At 47.6% G+C, this 14,847-nt stretch overlaps 1 pseudogene; it reads left to right on the top strand.

The window, feature by feature from the left end:
• LOC146338312 (cis-aconitate decarboxylase-like) lies at positions 1–5,568 on the top strand (annotated as a pseudogene).
• The last annotated feature ends 9,279 nt before the right edge of the window (positions 5,569–14,847 follow it).

The following is a 14,847-nucleotide window of genomic DNA, read 5'->3' as shown; positions in this document are numbered from 1 at the left end:
ATGGGGACAAAATTGTTGGACCACCAGGGCACAACATTCAAGGAAAAAGAGAAACAGGAGTCAAACAAGAGAAACATGAGTCATGTAAGTAACAAAACCAAACAACATAAGCCAATGGATAATGGATATAATAGGATACAGGCTGTAAGATCTATGAGTTACCTGCTTTGAGAGATATTTGGACTCAGTGGCAACCAGGTTGCTCCTTCTCCCTGTCATTTCTTGATAAGAAACAGTTTTTATTATCACCTTGGGAAAATGGGAGGAGCTCTGGGTGTGTACATGGGCTTGTGTCATTTCTTGGCAGTGGCACCTCTGGAATTTTTCTCGCAGTGGGTTCCTTGAATCCTGCCCTCCAGGTATTGTTCTCATCTATTTGCCCCCACTGTTTCCGGTGAAGAAAAGGGTTTCCCTTCAATTAATTGTCCCTCAACAGGAAACACCCCCACCCAGAGCCCCTACTCACGTTGTGGCTGATGTCACCACCTCTGAAACCCATTTGCAAGGGAGATATAAATCCTGACACCAGCAAGTCCTTCAGACACACCAGATCCAGCAACACTTGTCTCTAGCAACGTCCCAGGACTCTAGAAGCAGAACCAGCCACCAGGATGGTCTATGCTACTCTGCAGGTACAGGCGGTCTGTCTCCTGGAGAATAGCTATTTGCAGGCTAAGTCTTTCATTGTGAGATGGTTCTGGTTTTGCAGAGGACCAAGAGGGAGTTTGATCTGACTACTGTTATGGCTTGTTACATTGCTTTCTGTTGTGCATTTGAGCCTCTTTGGATAAGAGTCTGTCATGAGTTTTAATTTACTCTTTTATGGGAAATTAATGTCATCATAATCATCCATTCAGAATTTTTCCTGATCTCTGACAATCTGAGCATGCCGTGTATCTTCTTCTATGCTGCTTTTTCCGATTTCAACACTAACCTTCCTGGACAGCCAGTCAGGAGTTTTGAGAAGGGTTTTTTTCTGGCATCTCCAAACCCAAGCTTACTCACATAGAGAGGTTGCTTTCCCTTTATATATTGATTTCCTAGTCCTTAAACAGCTCAGGAGCACTAATAGAGCAACGGGGAAAACGTTCCTGCAGCAACACCATCCATTTCAGTGACAGGAATGCCTTCGCTTCTCCCCTAGAACTCCCAAAAGGTCTTTGCTGCATCCAGGCACCTGCACAAGGCGGCTGCTAAAGGTTTGTCTCTTCCTTTTGTAAAGACTTTGCCACCTTCCTTGAATATTAGAACGAGTGCCAACTGGTGCTGAACAAGAGGGGACATTAAAGACTGCTTTGCACTTAACGTCATTATGGGGATCACAGCAGTTGGGGAGGGGAGGAGTCTAACCTTTGGGGAAGCACATCACTCCATTCATTGTTCTGACCATGCGCCCTAGGAGAAGTGCCTTCATTTTTATGAGGACACACAGTTTGCCCCAATGCCTCTTTTCCTTGTGGGTTGGGCAGGGCTTATGGACAGCACTTTATGGTGCTGCTAATCCCCTTTCTAGTGAACTTCCAACTGCCACACTTCTATACAGGAGTGGCTGCATTGCAGCCCATAAGGCTGGCTGAGCAGGGTGGTGCCATTCAGGGTGCTTGGGCACATCTTCTGTATTCACCACACAAGCACCTTTCCTGTCATCCACCTGTCCTGTCTTACCTTGGCAGCCCTGGCAAAGAGCACGTTGGAAGAGACGGTCACCGGCAGCTTTGCTTCCTTCATCCATGGCATCTGCCCTGATCACCTCCCTGAGGTGGTCCGTTGTCGGAGCAAGCGAATGATCCTGGACAGCATTGGGGTGGGGCTGGTGGGCAGCACAACCCACGTATTTGAGATTGCGCTGCAGTACGGCCAGGTAAGACTTACAGCGCCAGCCATTACTGTGTGCCTCCTGATACTGCAGAAGCCGGGGGTACAAGTCAAGGAATTCCACTGCTGCACTTGCAAAACCAAGGAGGAACTGGACTTGCAAGGGCTGTTATGAGCAAGTCAGCCAGCTGGCCGGTCAAATTCATTTGCTAAAAGCCATTGGTCATCACAAGAACAAGTCAGGAATGGTCCATCCTCCTTCCTGCGCAATTCCTGCACAGATATTTCCTCTAGAATTAAGGTTGTCCTTGGACTGGACTCTTGTGTATAAACATTTATTCATTCATTTATTTGTATTTGCTTAACGTATTCTTTTGCACATCTTTGCCTGAACTCCTACAACAGGGAGGCATGTCTGAAATCAGAGGTGGGAGCATGAAGCCCTCTGGATGTTGTTGGACTGCAACTCCCATCAGCCCCAGCCAGCATAGCAATGGCCAGGATTGATGGGAACACACAAGCATAAGAGGAGCCTTGAGGCTGGATCAGGCCCAGGGTCCATCCGGTCCAGCGTTCTGTTCACATAGTGGCCAACCAGCTGTCAACTGGGAACCCACAAGCAGGACAGGAACGCAAAAGCACCCTCCCACCCAGGTTCCCCAGCAACTGGTGTCCATAGACATACTGCCTCTGATACTGGAGGTAGCCATCAGGACTAGTAGCCACTGACAGCCTTCTCTTTCAGGAATTTGTCCAATCCCCTTTTAAATCCATCCAAACTGGTGGCCATCACTGCGTCTGGTGGAAGTGAATTCCATCATTTAGCTCTGCACTGTGTGAAGAAGTCCTTCCTTTTATCTGTGCTGAATCTCCCACCAATCAGCTTCGTGGGATGACCTCACTGGGTTCTAGTATTATGTGAGGGGGAGAAAAATATCCCCTTATCCACTTTCTCTACACTATGCATCATTTTGTAGACTTCTAACATGTTTCCACTTATTCGCTTTTCCCCTCAAGCTAAACAATCCCAGCTATTGTAATTTCAGTTGCCTTTTCTGCACTTTTTCAAACTCTGCAACATCCTTTTTTTTAGGTTGTTGTTGTTGTCCATGGGAGTTGTAGTCCAACAACATCTGGAGGGCTACACGTCCCTCAGCCCCATCCCTAAATGAAATTTGGTATTGCTCTCAATGCCAGGTTAATTTCCACCCTGGCTGCCCCCGGTCCTGTGTCTTGGTAGGAGGATCCAAGCTCCCCTAGAGAGGTAATGCCCCAGATATCCCCTGCTTCTCTCACTGAGTTCTCTTTTCTCCTTGTCAGGAAACTTACTCATCCAGCCCCATTAGCTCTGTCTATGGAAGGAAAGGTCTAAAGCTGTCTCCTCCTCTGGTAGCATTTGTCAATGGTGTGGCAGTAAGTAATTTCCCCTCCTTTATACCCTCTGGAGAGAGGAATGTGGATGGGTGGGGGCTGGGCAGCCATCACTGGAACCAGTTGTGTAGGAAGAGAGGAGATCATTTTCCATCACCTGTTTTGCTTGTGCCACTGTGTCCGAAGTGGATTTATAGAGCCAGGCTGCCAGCAGAAACCACCAATATGCTCTCAGCCTGCTTCTCATTGTCATGAAGGCTATGAACTTTCTTCTCTCTCTCTCTCTCTCTCTCTCTCTCCCCTCTCCTTCCTTCCTTCCTTCCTTCCTTCCTTCCTTCCTTCCTTCCTTCCAAAAGAAGGATTCAAGCACTTTCTCCATCAGAGCGTATTCCAGAACTGAAAGCAAGATATACTTTCAGTCACTGCCAGACTCAGAGATCTTAACAGATCCCCCTTTCCTGGCTCCCTTGCAGGCTCATTCCATGGACTTTGATGACACCTGGCACCCAGCCACTCACCCATCTGGGGCTGTGGTTCCTGCTCTCCTGGCAGCCTCCCAGATGTTGCCAGTGGCTTCCAGACCCAGCGGCCTTGACTTCCTCTTGGCTTTTAACGTGGGCATCGAGGTACAAGGGAGGCTCCTGCGCTTCTCTCACGAAGCTCACAACATTCCCAAGAGGTAACAGTTTTTCAGATCCTGTGTAGTTTGCAAGCAGCTGGTCTCAGTGGGTGGATGAGCACAGACATGTTTGTGTTACACAATGGGAGTCTTTGTCATTTTGGCCCCAATGGAAACTAAGGAGGGTGACTTGCAGAGAGAGACTCAGCAAGGGAGGCAGTGAGTGTTATGGAAGAAAACCCAGCAAATCTTCTGTCTCTGGTATTTGTGGATTAACAGCAACAATAACAACAATATCATTGCCATTATTTATATTCTACAGTCGTAATCAGAACAGCTAACAAAACATACATGGAATCAGAGGCACAATTTCAGAGACAAAAACACCAAGAAGAGCAGCAGCCTGATGAGTACTTTTGTGTGACTCAAAAACTTACACACTTTTTGATTACCTGAGCTTGGTTGGCCCGGCGCTTGTCCTGTTGGCTTTACCACTCTTCAGAAATTCTGTCTCTTTTGCCTCTCAGAGGGGAACAAACCCCTGGGCATTGCTCATTTGCATCAGTCAATGTATTTAAAATGCATGCACATTTTTAGATGGCCACTGCCTAACAAGGAGGGTGGGCTAGCCTCCACTCCTCCAATTTATGCAGGGGACAGAAAAAGCAGCTGGTCCCTTTGAACATAGTTGTGGGTCTTTCAATGCTGCCATAATTGTGGCTCAGGGTAGGTTACAGCATGCTAAGACATAAACACGACTCTCCTGGCTCAAAGCCCCATGCCGTATTCCATCAAAGGCACCCCACCCCCACCTCTCATGCTACCCTAACTGCCCCTGGTGTTCCCTTCCTAGGTTCCACCCTCCCTCTGTGGTTGGCACAGTGGGCAGTGCCGCTGCCACAGCCAAGCTCCTGGCCCTGAATGCAGCGCAGTGCGGCCACACTTTGGCCATTGCGGCCTCTCTGGCAGGGGCACCCATGGCAAATGCTGCCACCTCCGCCAAGCCTTTGCACATTGGCAATGCCACCTGCCTTGGCCTAGAGGCAGCGCTTCTCGCAGCCCGTGGGCTGGAGGCCAACCCGCTCATCCTGGACGACGTCCCTGGCTGCACGGGCTTCAGTGCTTTCTATGGCGACTACCAGCCCAGGCCGCTCAGCCTGTCGGCACACAGCCATGACTTCCTCCTGGAGAAGCAGGATGTTGCGTTCAAGAGCTATCCAGCCCATTTGGGGATGCACTGGGTGGTGGAGGCGGCCCTTTCGGCCAGGAACCTTCTGCTCAATGATTCTGGCTCTCTGGCGCCCTCCGCCATCCACACCATCCTCCTGAGAGTTCCAGTGTCCAAGTACATCAACAGGCCCTTCCCAGAGTCCAAGCATCAGGCCAGGCACTCGTTCCAGTTCAGTGCCTGCTCGGCCCTCTTGGATGGCCAGCTGAGCATCTCTTCTTTCCGTGAGGACAACATCCGCCGCCAGCAGCTAATACAGCTGCTCTCCAAGGTGGTGGTGGAACACCCGGAGGACAACGTGGCCAACTTTGACAAGGTGTACGCGAGGTGGTGCTGATCCTGCAGAACGGAGACATCCTGACTGGCCGATGTGATACCTTCTATGGGCACTGGAGGAAACCCCTGAGAGCTCCTGAGGAAATTTCAATCCAATGCATCTCAAGTGCTTCCCGAAGACAACGCTGACAGCATTGTCAAAATGGTGGACAGCCTGGAGCATCTCTCAGATAGTTCTTTCCTGGCTTCTTGCCTGTAATACTAAGGAGTCTCCAGCAATGCAAAGGCAACAAACTAGTTTCCAAATTCGGTAGGACTCTCCACCCAACTGAAAAACAGCCTTGAGTAATGAGAGTAACTTAGGAATGTGATGGCCATTTTTCATTACTCTTTCAAAGTCTGCATTCTGACTGCGGAGTCTGTGTCTTCTCGGTGTGTCATTCTAGATGCCATCCCACCTAAGACCTACGACTTGAACCGTGAGGATAAAACATATGAGAGGTCTTTCTGGGAAGATACATCATGCATACTTGACTTATACCCCACCTTTCCACCAAGGAAATTGGTGTTCAAGTTACCAGTTGGTTATTGTCTCACCCAGAAGGGGAGCAAAAAAATTTTTTGTAAATATTTTGTTTAAAGCAAAATCCCAAATCTCCCCTACAGAATGTGATCAGTGAGAAACAAAATCTGTTTGGTGGTGTTTCTCACTTTTATATGATAGAATTTTTATTGTTCTGCTGGTCAGACAGAAAGAAGAGTCTGGGGCTGCAATGGAAATCTGGGATCTTGTTTCTGAATTTTAAATGGTATGTTCTGGTTTTACATTATTACATGAACGTTCACCTTTAAAAGTGTCAGTTATGGTGCGCATGTTCTGAAATTTTGTTTACAAGACCAGGTTTTTTAAGCCTTCAAATATTTAATGTATTTGCTCTAATAAACCCCAGTCTTTCCCAGGAAGCCTCCTTGTATTGCTATAATACAATTAAGATGCCAAAGAGCTGTGAGGCTACTTGGACCCCTTGCTACGCCACAGGCTGATCCAGGGGGCTGACCTCCACTGCCTGGGAGTACTCTCCAAAATGCCATGTGCTTCTTTTTCATTTCCTTGCATTGCTGCTGATCTACACTGTTACACAGCACAAGAGGTTGATTTGTATGGGAAAATTCTAAATGAACAATCCCAAATGTATCTGGAGAAAAGTTTAAAGTCAGAGTCTGCTTTCCACAGGAAAACCTGGTTCTTGCAATTCCCCTGGTCTTTCACCTGCATTGATGAGGCTGACTGGGGAACCCAAAGACAAGTGTCGTCCCCCGCCCCCCACCAACCACCTTCTATATCTGAGGAGTTGAACCTCAGGCCTGTGGGCCAGTCTGGCCTGCCAGGGTTCCCCAGGTTTCCTGGCTTCTGCACCATTTTTCTCCATTCTGAAAGGTTGACGTGACTCTTCTGAAACCTAATTACGGGCAGCAAGAGCTTCAAGCTACAATATGCCAGTCTTTCTGGTGTTTGGGGCCCACCCCTTTCTGCCTTTGGCTCCACCCACTGCTGGAATGCGGCCCCCGAGTGCTTCTCAGAGATTGACTTCCGCCCTCAGACTGGGAGAGGCTCAAGAGCCCTGTTCTATATGCATGCTGCAGAATGCTGGGAAAAGGTGCAGAGGGGGGCGACTACAATGACCCAGGGGCTGGAGCATCTCCCCTATGAGGGAAGGTTGCAACAGCTGGGACTGTTGAGCTTGGAGAAAAGGAGGGTCAGGGGAGACATGGTACAACATGATGCATGGCGTGGAGAATGTGGATAGGGAGACATTTTTCTCCCTCTCTCTAAATACTAGAACCCCAATAGGGTCTTCCCATGAAGCTGATTGGTGGGAGATTCAGGACAGATCAAAGGAAGGCCTCCTTCACATAGCGCAGACTCAAAGGATGGAATTTGCTACCACAGGATGTAGCAATGGCCACCAATTTGGATGGCTTTAAAAGGGGCTTGGACAAACTCATGGAGGAGAAGGCTTTCAGTGGCTACTAGGTGTGATGGCTGTGAGGCTCACTGCCTCCAGTACCAGAGACCGTGAGCCTATGCACACCAGTTGTTGGTGACCTGGGCGGGAGGGTGCTGTTGCACTTGTGCCCACTTGTGGGTTCCTGGTCGACAGCTGGTTGGCCACTGTGGGAACAGAATGCTGGACTAGGTGGACCCTTGGTCTGATCCAGCACGGCTCTTCTGTTCTTAAGCAAATGCCACCCCCCCACACCCCACTTCTCAGGAATGCTACTACAGCTCCTTCTGCATTAGCACTGCTCAATACCCTTGTCAGCAATTTTGCAACTGCAAAGCTACTCTGATAGATAGGGAATTTTGTACAACTGACACCCTTCCCAGTGCCTCCCTGATCCTCCTCCTCCTCCTCTTCCCCCCCCCTCTCTCTTTCTCTGCCACATTACTGTGCTCCCAAGAGGTCTATGTGAGAGGGAGAAAGCAGAATTGGGATCATATTTTGGGACCTTAGAGGAAGGTCATGCCACTTGCTCATGAGGAACATCCCACACTCAGAGTTCTGCCTGCTATCTGAGGGCACTTTTACACTGAAAATGTAGTTTGCAACAAGACAAGCTTGTAACAGAAGCATTTCAGTCCTGATCATTTAGTTATGGGTCACAGCCAGGACAGCCACAAAAGCTTGTGGCATATTTTGCCCCTGAGATATCATACACTTGGAACTGACAAGAAGAATCACTGTTAGAAAAGGAAATTGTGGAAATTTCTCCTCCAGAAAGAAAAGGAGACTTGAGACAGACAGGTAAATAACATTACTGGAACAAAACTAGAGCAGCCTGGCTAATGTGAGGTTGAAAATAGTTAGGGCCTGACAAGCAACCCACCAAAGCCCCTTTTTGGCAGTCATAAACAACTCCAAGAAAGAGGTTCTTGTCCCATGCTCCACAGCCAACAGAGATGTCCCTTGCAGGTGTTTCCTTCCAAACAAGTTTATAGCAGGGTGTCAGGGGTTGCAGGCTGCCACCTTTCCCCTGGCATCACTCCTTTGCCTTCAGGAGTTGCATGGCTGGCAGACAAAATCCAACAGCCACAACGTTTCCTAGCATGAAGACTTCAGGTGCACATCAGGTGAGGTTGCTGCCTCCAGCTCCAAGCAAATGAGAGAAGTGAGAGTTAATTTGCTTCCACATGCCATTCCTGTGTTTCTGACTGAATAGTAGAAAGGTGTAGGGTGCAGGTGCAGAACCCCAGGCCTGAGCTCAAATCCAGTCCAGCTGGGGTCCCAATCTGGGCCTCGGGGGGTTCCCCAGATAGCACCACCCCCTTCCCCTGATGACAGATTATTTGGTAGTTTCCTGGCCATTGTGCAGTTTTTTTCCCCATTCTAAAAGGCCAAAATGCCTCTCCTAAAGCTTAGTTACTGACACTTTGGTCCCCAGGCTGAAAGAGATTCAACACCTCCGGTGTAGGGGTTGCAGAGGAGGGCTTTGGGGCAACAAAGGTCTTTCGGCTGGGAAGTGACATCATAAGAAAAAGCAACATGGGGAGGACAAAGCAGTGTCTCTCTCTGAAGTGCTTTCTCCCCAAACCACCTGGGGATGATGGGGTGCAGTTGGTGGAGTCATGACCCACAAGCCCAAAGAGGATCACTGGGGAGCAACAGCCCAGGTCTGGTGGGCGGGGGTGGAGGAGAGAAGAAGTCAGCAAGACCCTTTGAACTCCACGCCCTTTCCAGATGCCCTCCCGGGAGACCCCGGTCTGAGCAGTACTGATTTAAGATCACCGAGTTATGTCTATCCCAGGCAAATGGAGAAGGGAAGCCCCGACGGACGCTTGGCTCTCCGTGCAGATCTGCGGATATGACAGATGCTTTTAGCAGCAATGCCCAGCTTGCCTCCGCCACCACCGCACCCTTGCCTGGCTCTAAGCCACCCCCATTAACTGGACCAAGCACTGGATCCCATTAAACAACCCAGTGGATTTCTGATCCCGATGCCTGTAGCCCGCAGAGGCGCCCCAGCGGCCTTCCCCCTCGCGGTGCCAGCATGCCATGTCTCATGCCCGCCCCGGCAGGGCGGGGCTGGATTCTGCTCCGCGGGTTTCCGCAGGAGCTGCGCGGGATCACCAGGAGAGGGGCCAGGGCACCGCCGGCTCCTGGGAGCTGTCCGTGGTGATGAAAGCAGGCGGGGGCCTTTCAACGGGCAGCTGCCGAGCCCTGCGAAAGGGCCTGCTTCTCCTGCGGTGAAGCTCCCAGGAGAGGCTTGGAGGCCTAAGCCCTGCCGGAACAATTCGGTGCCACCCACCCTTTCGAGGCCAACCCACACCAGAGGCGGGCCCATTGCAGAGGCCCTCAAAATCACCCTCCGTCTTGTGCTCTCTGCCTTACAACCTGGTCATAAAAGCTTATTCGTGGGCATCATTTCTGGATTGTACTTAAAAGCAATGATAAACGAACACCTTAAAAAACGATGCAAGCAAAATGCGCAAGGCACATCTTTTAAACTTGGCTTTTAAAATTATTGTTATGGCTATTTTAAAGGTTGCTTTTAATGTTTCAATATATTTTTATTTGATTATGGTTTTATGTTCTGAAATTTTTTGAACCCCTTTGGTTGGTTTCAGAAAGGTGGTACAGAAATACAACCAAAAAACACAATAAAATATATAATGATATAACTTAGGTACCAGGAGGCTATCTGATGGGGGCATTTGTAAAACTCTCAGAATCAAATGTTCCATTTTAAAGGGTCAACTGATTGAAGGAGGCCTGGGGCACATTCATTAGTAAGCAAACCCTTCAGTGAGCAAACCTGTTGAAAAATCTACTCTCAAGAAACTCCTCCATACCGTTCCAAATACTGGAACATCACACTCACATCCAGAGTAAACCAGGAGCACAGGAGGTGGGAGGGCAAGGCGCAGGCGGAAATGACTTCTTATAGGTGAGCTCCTGGGTTGCTGACTTCCTGGACATGGAGGGGAAATGAGGCTGTAAAGTCCATAGGCTCAGAATGTCACCCAGCTTGTTCCTTTGTGCCTGGACTGTGATGGGACACCCCTGGGGGTGAAAATGCCAGGTAAAGAGGCCGTGAAAACAGCCCACTCATTCTCAGTATTACAGATGTTTGGATTCAGGGATGCCTTCAGACTTCATCTTCTCAGTGCCATGAATGACATTGTTCCTCTCAGCCAAATTAGGCAACATTGACCATAAGGGTGTATCCAGACCCCCTTTAGTACCTTGTTTCCTTTTGTCCCTCAGTGGCCTGGCTCAGCTTCCTCTATCCTCAGGATACATCCACATCAGCAGTTATCAGTAGGATATTCATGTAAGGAGGGTGGGGGAGGCACAGTTTACCCTGGATCCTGTGATCTGTTATTGATTGTGCTTCCTGCCTTGGATTTTTTTTTTCTGCACAAAAGGTTGTGTGCCCCATTAAAGAAGCAGCAGCAGCTTTTATACAATAGAAGCTTAACATTGTTCCTCTTCTTGGCTTTCAGTCACTTTCTTTTTAAATAGTCAGTGTTCAATGTGCATTATTTTGCACATACTTTCCCCTTGTTGGTTTGGTTGCTAATGCCTTTTAGCAAAAGCTAAACCTACTTCATGATTCCAGCTCCAAGCTGTTCTTTTCCAGATGCCCCACTCCCATTTTTGACAAATGGCAACAAATATATGGAAGAGGCATGGATACAATTGCACATTAGAAATATATACATATTTATAATATTTTGAGTTTCATGTCTGTAATAAAATGCTTAATGAAGCATTCAGCAGCAAGACCAAAGTCTCCACAAAGCTTGGCTGGCCTTGGTAGCCAATCAAAAATGTGTAGTCAACAGGACTCTTCTGTTTCCCCAAGGGCTGAGCTGGGCGGGGGTCTTGTCCCTGAACTTGCACTTAACTTCCACAGTATGAAATCTGAGATGATCCCAGTTTTCCATCCCACTTGCCAGAGGGTGGCATTTGCAGCCTGCCTAGCACAGAGCAGAGAAGCCATTTCACCCTGGTGTTTGACATGACATGACACGGCTGCCTTAAGATGTTCAGCTGGGCACCCGATATCAAGATAAGCCAAAAGAGTTTGCTTCTTGCACTGAATGGAGTGTATTTCTCATGGGATCCTATGTGTTTGTTTATTATATTTTTATACTGGCCAATAGTCAAAGCTCTCTGGGTGGGTCAGAAAAATTAAAACCATAAAATACAACATGGTAAAACAAACTATAAAAACTTTAAAAGTTCAAAAACAAAGTAAAAACCACAGTATAAACCTTGTCAATGAGATCCTCTCTCTAGTCACGTATGGAGAAAAAAGATCCAAAATGTGAATTTTTCAACAGCACTGAATTAATTCCCTCACAATTAGCTTAAGGCCTAGCAACCAGGAAATAAGTCGGAATATGCCCAGACAAAGTTTCACAGCCCCAGGGAATTACTTGAAATGTTAGCCAGATGTGTTTATCTCTGAGTATGTGTATGGACATATGCACAGTCAGAGATGACCCTCATGAGCAGTGGTTACCCTTGCTGTGGTGTGTGTGGCACGTGGTGTTGTGGACTCATGAACAAGGCCAGTACAATACAAAGCGCGATCATTCCATTTGTTGTTGTTGTGAAAATGCCCAAACCTGACATTCGAGGAGGAGGAGGAAGTACAAGGCAATGAGGCAAGTGTGAATCTGCTCTATCCACATGACCACTCCAAGCACTTCCATGGGACAGCATTTGTCCTACCTTGTATGTAAGATATGAAGTGGTTCAACCTCCCTTGTGCACAGTTGTATTGCTTCTAGAAATTATAATATCATCAATGGGTACATGACACTTTACATCAGCAAAAATACAGGCTTCTGCCCCAAGATGCTCACAGTTTAATTTGACAATGCCAGAAGAAACAAAAAAGGAAGTGGTAGGAGGGAGGGAGGGAGGAAGGGAGAAGAGGGGATAACAACAAGAAAAGAACATAATGCTATGTGTGGAAAAGGTGCGGCAGTTCAGTAGTGGAGTGCTCACTTTGCTTGCACCAGGCCCCCAGTATCTCTGGCTAAAGGTTCACTGGCAGCCGGGCCAGAAATGCATGAGGCCTTAGAGAGAGGCTGTCAGTTGGAGATTGGACAGGCCTGGGTTAGACAGGTCTGACTCATAAGTGGAAGGTAGCTTCTTTTGTCGATATGTTCATATGTGCTAAGGCTTTCACTGAGAAGGTGGGTTTTGAAAAGGTACTCAGGAAAGACATTAAGAACAGAGGAGAACATTAAGAACATAGAAAAGCAATAGGACATAAAACTGCCAAGATCACACTGCCCTTATACAAACATAGGGTGCAGCCTCACTTGGAATATTGTGTACAGTTCTGGTCAATGCAACAGAGAGAGGATATAGCAAAGGTGCAGAAAAGGGCAGCCCAAATCATTAAAAATAAAGAGTCTTGTATAAAGAGTAATGAAACTATTCTGGTATAATTTTTATGCACATTGTACTACTTCATCAGATGCAAGAGACTAACACAGCTACCTCTCTCAAAATTATCAAGAGGCTGAAGGAACTTCCCTATGAGGAAGGGTTACAACGGCTGGGACTATTTAGACTGGAAAAACGGTGAGACATGATAAAAGTGTACAAAATGATGCACAGTGTGGAGAAAGTGGAGAGGGAGACGTTTTTCTCCCTCTCTCATAACACTAGAACCCAGTGGGGTCCTCCCATGAAACTGATTCGTAGGAGATTCAGAACAGATGAAAGGAAGGGCTTCCTCACACAGCACAGTTAAATGATAGAATTCTCTGCTGCAAGATGTAATGATAGCCACCAACTTGGATGGCTTTAAAAAGGGATTCGACAAATTCACAGAGGAGACATTAAGAACAGAGGAGAACATTGATGGCTCAGTGCTGTCTCCAGCATCAGAGGCCATCTGCCTGCGTCCACCAGTTGCTGGAGATCATGGGCGGGAGAAGGTGATGCACTCAAGTCCTGCTTGTGGGTTTCTGACAGGCAGCTGGTTGGCCACTGTGTGAACGGGATGCTGCATGAGATGGCCTTTGGTGTGATCCTGTATGGCTCTTATGTTCTTAAGAGCATCCCTGCAACAACATATCATGAGAATATCCCTTTGTCTGCAAGACGGGTCAGCTGTGGACAGGACAGGATGGATGGTGTGCTCTTTTGAGAAAAGCAAGGCTGCCATCTAGTGATAGATTGGAGACCAGTTTTCCCCTTTACTGAAGACAGTTAAAGGCAGGACTTTACTTTTTGAGGTTTACATTCCCTCCAGCCACTAGGTAATGCTACCTAATTTGGCTCCTACTGACTTTTTAACCTGTTACTCCATCTAAAGTTAACCTCCAGCATTGTGTGTTTCTGTGCCTGAGCCGTCTTAGGTGCAACCTGAAACCATCTGTGATGTAAGGTCTGCTTTCGCTTTGAGACAGCTGTCCTCTCTACCCCACAAGCTTCAGCCCCTAAATTCACCAGGTAAAAGAGACACCCAATATATCTAATTGGTTCCATTTACCCAACCAGGAGAAATACCCAGGAAATATGAACACTATTAGTAGCACAGAAAGATGAACAAAACATGGGATTTTATAATTTTAAAACAAATCAAAGTTTAATACAAGAGACGCTATATCTCATAATTCATCATTCAGTTCTTGGTCTTCCCCTGCCTACTCTTCCCCCTCTAATTCCTATTCCAACAACCCCACTACCTAGATGTAGTTTAATCAAACCCTAAGGCCCTATCTCCATCTGCTCCTGCCTTTTATACTCTTTCTTTCTTTCTTTCTTTCTTTCTCTCTCTCTCTCTCTCTCTCTCTCTCTCTCTCTCTCTCTCTCTCTCACACACACACACACACACACCTCCCACCATTCACTCAAGACAATTTACCCCAACTCACCTGGCTTCTATTTAACACAGCAAACACATATAAACATTAACAGTCATTAACACAGACTGGAGCGTTGTGATTTTGTCACACCACCATAGAGCCTAATCCAGCTAAGCCTACTATCCTATATGCTAATAGTGAACTCATTCTCTGAGTGTGGATCCTTATGTAGCCAAAACAGCATCATCCACATGCAAGAGGGAGGCTTGAGTGTGGCTGTCTTGGGGGAGCCCCAGGTTTAGCAGAAGTACAAAAATGTGGTGAGGAAAAACATCTAAGAGGGGAGAAAACCCTAACAGTGCAATCCTGTCCATGTCTACTCCGAAGGGAGTCCCACTGAGTTCAGTGGAGCTGACTTCCAATTAAGTGGGTACAGGAACACAGTCTAAAATAGTCCAATGATGAGCAAGCTGGCTCAGTGGTCACAGAATGCTGACTAGGACTTGGGGTGGTTGTGGTGGGGGGAATAGAATCTTTTGGGAAAGGGCATGGCTGGCAGGAACACGGAGCAGGTGCACTCCTCGCACTGCAACTTTTTATGGCAGGCCCCATTGGACCCCAACATTCTGTCTTACGAGGACTGTGATTGATGCAGACATTGTGGCTTCAACGTGCTGCCAGCTTTTCTCTCTCTCTGTG

Source organism: Heloderma suspectum, chromosome 9, assembly GCF_057233095.1.
Source record: "Heloderma suspectum isolate Gila_16-S chromosome 9, 16-S_ref, whole genome shotgun sequence".
Taxonomy (NCBI): Eukaryota; Metazoa; Chordata; class Lepidosauria; order Squamata; family Helodermatidae; genus Heloderma; species Heloderma suspectum.
This window is presented reverse-complemented; position numbering and strand designations above follow the sequence as displayed.